Genomic DNA, 6,288 nt, shown 5'->3' with positions numbered 1-6,288 from the left:
GCCGCTGCTGGTCAGAGAGCAGAGGGAGGAGAAAAACCTAGAGCGCGATTGCAGCGTCTTGGGTCAATTCCAATGGGAAATTCACCTTCGGACTGTACGGGAGATGGTGACTCTGAAGGTACAGGTGTTCCTGACCATAGGATTGGGATGGTTGCTGACAATATAATTATCTACCAAGCGGGAAATACATTTTCTAATTAGAGGTAGTTTAGCCTTAAAATGAATATCACCTCCCGCGATGGCAGGACCCCAGTTAAGTTTATAGTCGAAGGTGACTCCTAGGTAGGTGACCCTGGTGGACCAGGGGATGCAATTATTAGTTTTTCCGCAATTCAGGGACAATTTCCAATCACCGAAAAACTCGAGCAGGAGGGTGAGGTGACTCTGTAACTTAACCACTAAATTGTTGTGGCACCATGAATACGAATAGATGACCGTATCGTCAGCGTACAGGGCGAGAGAAGTGTTCGTTGCGACAGGAAGATCGTTAATATAAATCAAGAAGAGCAGAGAGCCGAGCACCGAGCCTTGAGGAACTCCAGATTTAATTTTTAATGGAGGAGATTTGTTCTGGCCGAGTTGTACATAGAAAGTACGATTGGTTATATACCAGTGAATGAGCTTAATAATACAAGGATAAAAGGCCGTTCTGCCAAACCGAGTCGAAGGCTTTCTGCAGGTCCAGAAGAATCATAGCCGCGAATCGGTTTGTGTTCATGTTATTTGCATGGTGCTGGGCTACCCTGATGAGCTGTTGCACGGTGGAGTGGGATCTCCGGAAACCGAACTGATGATCAATCAGGATGTTATTTTTACTGATATGGTCGTTCATGATATTGCAAATAATTCTTTCGAAAATCTTAGATAAAACCGGGAGTAAACTAATTGGCCTGTAACTATCAGAGAGCTTGTGATCATTGCCAGGTTTTGGAATAGGAACCATTTTTGCCACTTTCCATTGAGCAAGAATGTAGCAATGAATAAGAGCTGCTCTAATAATGTAATAAATTTGGATAAAAATTTTGAAGGAGGCGTGTTTAAGGAGCGAGGGCGAAACCTTGTCTCCTCCACACGCCGTGTTGCTTTTGAGTTTTCCCACAAGGTCGGCAATGATCTTGGGGGAGGCGTACTTAGGTAAGTCTACAAATTTTGTCGGATTATAAAACTCCCTGTAGTGAAATTTCTCAAGCTTCTGATTGACCATCAGCTGGAGCAGGGAGGTGATTCGATGGGCATGGTCAAAGACACTACCGAAGTGACTAGCAAGAACCCGAACTTTCCGTGAATTTAAGGATAACAGGTTGCCCTGTTTATCCTGCAGAGGAGGAATAACTCTTTTCTTTTTAGTGATTTTCTTATATAGAGACCAAAAGTTGTGATCATTAGGTTTTGCATTCTTAATTTATTCGGTAATAAATTTGGACTTGAGCTGTATAATTTTCTTTTTGATCCGTGCCGTGAGGTCTTTGCAATATAATGAGTAAATAAAATTCCCTGTTTTTTGCCACTTCTTCCTAGCGGAGTTTCGAAGGGCAATTAGATTCTTTAATTCAGAATCAGCTACTGTAAATTTATTAGACATTGGCACCAGAATGGTAGCCTGAAAGAACGATCTACGGAGCGACCTGGTGAGAGATCTGATAGCGAGATCTACGACTTGTGCAGATGAGGTAGAATGGAATATGGGACGCTTTAACGTGAGATTGCGGTACGCATCCCAGTCAGTGACCGGGATGGAAGTGGTGGTTTTTAGGTTAGTGTTGGAAGTTGGAGAGAGCATTACTGGCAGATGATCGGAACTGAGTTTGTCGAGTGTGGCGCAGGTAAGGTAATGGTTTAAATCAGAAGGAAAGAAGTCAAGAGTGGCTGGTTGGCGGTTTGGGACAAGGTGGCTGTATGCATTAGGAAATAGTATGTCATAAGTGGCAAGTTCAGAATGTTTTTTAAGTTCATTGCCGTTTCTATTGTTATTAAAATTATTTCATAGCTGGTTTTTGGAATTCAAGTCTCCACCGATCAAGAATGGAGAACGGTGGGAGGTGAGTTTATTTAGAATGTCGCTAGTCAGTCTGACATCGGGAGGACAGTAGGCGTATATCACTATTAAGTTAGAGGGAATTAATTTTATTGCAACGGCCTCAACAGCTCCGGTGTATTGCAGTGCGTAGTGAGTGTAGTTCAGATACTTGTGTATTATTAAAATATCGATAATATGAATAATTTTAGACAATCTATTATTATGGTCATTTTCTTCGTTATTACTAAAATGGATCTAAAATGAAATCCAAATTGATTTCTTGACATCACTGTACGTGGGAATGTCTGGTTATATCCTTCATCTCTAATCCAATACAGATGAATTTTAGGTAATCGCACTAGTCCTATCCATATAATTAGTCCAAAAAACCGTTTGATTTCATTAGGATTCGTTTTAAGCCATTTATCTAGACGATGCGATCGCTGTTCTGACATTATTTGCGTTGTATATGTATATGGTGTTTGTGTTTCCGAAGTCGCTGGTACCTTTTTCCGGATTCTCACGGGAAATCGGTGAAGGTGATGTAGAAAGAAAACCAGAAATCAAGGATTGACATCTTTTCTGACGGGGCATTGCAATATAACTGAGGACAGCACGGGTGACGAAGTAAAGAAGATGGTATCTCTGCCCAGTGCAGAGTCTGGCACGATGAACAGAATCTCAGATGACGATGATGACGAGCCAAGTAGTGGGTCTGAAACTTATGAGGAGGGTGACCTGTTGACGTTAAGGTGCAACGCGCTTACGTTAAGGTTGTAAGTCAACGCGATCCACTTTGCACTCGTTCGTCAGTCTGGTCTGTCGGTCTGTTTAAAGCTGGGAACCGAATATTTGGGAAAGCGAAGCTAAAAAATCGTCGAGCGAGTTCGTGAGTCCGGCGTCTGTCGTTGTCGGCGTATTGAGTTTGCGGCGCGCGTGCTTCTGATATTTCACCTTTGACTACGAAGCTAATCTGATCCTCAATTTCTCGAGTTATTTCGTCCCACGTTCGTTCGGGTACGTTGGATCCACGAGATCACGTGGTTTCTGGTGCACTGGAAAATACTCTGTGATAGAATTCGTCCGCACTTCTGGATGGCTGTGCGCCTTGGGGCGCGCGAATGTTAGAAGCGTTGGTGTCGCGTTGCGAATGAACCTTTGACGATCTTCTGCGTTGGGAACGATTCATTGAATGCGTGATGTCGGTGCTGTATGTCGCGTTAGACTGACCGTTAGACTGACCGTTCGGCGGACGTTCTCTCGGAGTCAGGAGTGCGCGTGGAGCGGGGGAAGAGATAACCCCCGCCAGGTTCAGCTGAGGTGCACGCAGCGTACGAGTAGTAGGGAGAGTGATCTCACCGTTTGTCCTTAGTCGATGCACGCTCGGCGTTTGGAGCGTGTGAGGATGACGTAATGCTGCTCGTTCCTCGGGAAGCGGATACGTTGCGTCAGACGTCTTATCGCAGCGATTGCGATCCCACCGCTGCCACCAATTTTTTACGTCCCAGAGGCAGCCACTTTCCAAAGGAAAGCTAACAGGCCTGGCCAGAGGTATTTCTACCTGTGGCACTCCGTCTTGAGACTGTAACATCGGGATCTTGTCTCGTCTCTGGTCTATCGGCACTTAACGTCCGAAATTACCAGCGAGCGGAGACATGCCAAGGGAGCAAAAATAGGAGCGTTTCGTCTCGGAACCGACCACAGACTCATCAGTGGGGCTGATGTGGAGACAAAACAACCGCCTTCCATCCACAGAGCAACGGGTCCATAGAAAGGTCCCATCACGTACTCACCGAGTACCTGAAACATTACATTAAGAACGGTAACTGGGACGAATGGCTGGACTTAGCAATGTTTAGCTATAACACGAGCGTGCATGAAGCCACGAAATTCACTCCACATGAACTAGTATTCGGGCGCCTCGCACGAGTCCCCTCATCCATTCCTTATACTGACGTCACCGACGACGAATCTTACAATTCCTATCTCCGCGACCTCCAAATTAAACTAGTCAACACCATAGACCAGGCCAGGAACAACTTAAATCAGGCCAAGGTAAGATCGAAATCCTACTACGACAGGAAAGTAAACCAGCAACAATTTTCTCATGGAGACAAGGTCTTCCTCCTGAAGGAGCCCCGAAAAGGAAAACTCGACACGGAATATACCGGACCATTCGCCGTCCTTCAAAATTTAACATAATAACAACGTCCGAATTAGCTATAAGAACGCATCACGAATTGTACACGCGAACAAACTCAAGCAAGCAGCGTCACATACCCCCTCCACGGTATACCACTGCCGTCAAAGCCCGTGTCACTCCCCTTCTCCGACCCCGCAAAGAAACCATAAACCATCGAGCAGCCCAAAGCAGAGCCACTCGACAACCAACGCTTCACCGACAACAATGGCCCTCTCGTGCTGGTCCTCTGTGCCATCATCACCTCATCGACCGCGCTTATCGGACACGATTGCAGCGGCCCGACTCTTAATACTACAACATTCTCCATCATCGATCCAATTCCCTGCAGTGCAGAAGATTCCATCGTAAACTACAAACCTACTGACATCCAGCTTCTTCAACTGGCCGACTTTAACAATGTCCCGGTAATACAATGTCATATTGAAATCGACCGGACGATATTTTACTGTGGCATGCACTCGCACATCTCAGTCGTGCATAATGGACGTCACCAATACATTCAAACCACGCCACGGGAAGCTTGCCAACTACTGCATACAACCGGGTCCACTCTCATCACCCAGGCAGCCCAAATAACAGGCATTCGACCCAACTCCACTACAACTCATTCACTCACACTGGCCGGAATCATTGGACCAGAAGGACGTTGCGATGGTTCAACATACGCAGACCCTTACGGAACCTGGACAAACGTCGTGGTTCAAGCGCTGGTGAAAATCACTCTCAAATCCTACACAGCATCCGTGAAGCTCTCCGACGACAAGTTAATTCTTAAATCGGGCCAACAATGCCGCTGGCAATCCGGCCATTGTCTGGACAGCGAGGACGGCTTCACATACTGGGAAACAGCACCCCATGACTTCTGCAAATTCCAAAATTACGACGTACTCTTCGATGGGAAGGCAATAAAAATCATACCAGAGGACCACGTCGACCCAACAGTCTACTCTGCCGTCACGGGAGATACCACCTTCGCGCTAGCAAAGGCGGGCCAATTCACGCTATGTGGCTACACGCTCATAAAAACGGAACATCCAAAACTCTTCGTCTGGAAGTCGCAGCCGCCGGAAGATTCAAATCCAAAACATCGATACCTATCAACAATCTAGACATTTTCACATACGTAAACACCAAATTTGTGTATGTGGAAAAACACGTCATATCTCAAATCAAGAGTCTCTACAGGAACTTGATGAATCAACGTTGTGCAATAGAAAACCAGGTTATACAGAACGCACTTACGTTAATACACGTGTCTCCAGAAGACGTTGCAACCAGCATCACCAAGGAACCCGGATACCTCGCTGTTCCCTCTGGAGAAGTTCTCCACATTGTAAAATGCATCCCCGTCATGTGTCAGACTAGGAGAACGGAAGAGTGCTATAACGAACTCCCGGTACTGTACAAAAACGAGTCATACTACCTCACGCCAAAGAACAGAATCATCACAGGACATGGGACGCGCAGAGATTGTAACGACATCATGCCACCCATGTACAAAATCCATGGGACATGGTATCGCTTCCTCCCTAAACCGGTCGACAGCATACCACCTATACCATTACAATCCATATCAAAAGCAAAATGGCAATACATCGACCCGTACAATCTCGCCAGTGCAGGGATATACTCTACAGACAACCTCAACCGCCTAAAGGAACACATAATGTTCCCAGTAGAAAAATCATCTATTATAAATTCAATGGCGCAAGGAGCGTCAGGCAGAGCATTCAGCCCCGAAGGCATACAAATATCAAACCTTCTGGACGAGTCTACACTACAAAAGATCGCCGAGTCCACCACCAAACGCATCTGGGCCGGATTCATTACATTCGGATCGATCAGCGCCGGAGTCATAGGAGTATACATCACTCTTAAAACCATTAAACTGATCATCGGGACAATCCTCAACGGAATAGCCCTTCATGCAGTCTACGGATGGAGTCTTCGCCTCGTCGCCGCCGTGTGGAGTTCCCTCACCCACTTCTGCATATACCTCAACAAAAGTGACCAGAACACTGCCAATACCCATAATCAAGAACAACTCCCCCTTGAGTGCATTAGTGAA

The sequence above is a fragment of the Habropoda laboriosa genome, unplaced genomic scaffold (assembly GCF_001263275.1).
Source record: "Habropoda laboriosa isolate 0110345459 unplaced genomic scaffold, ASM126327v1 scaffold662, whole genome shotgun sequence".
Taxonomy (NCBI): domain Eukaryota; kingdom Metazoa; phylum Arthropoda; class Insecta; order Hymenoptera; family Apidae; genus Habropoda; species Habropoda laboriosa.
This window is presented reverse-complemented; position numbering follows the sequence as displayed.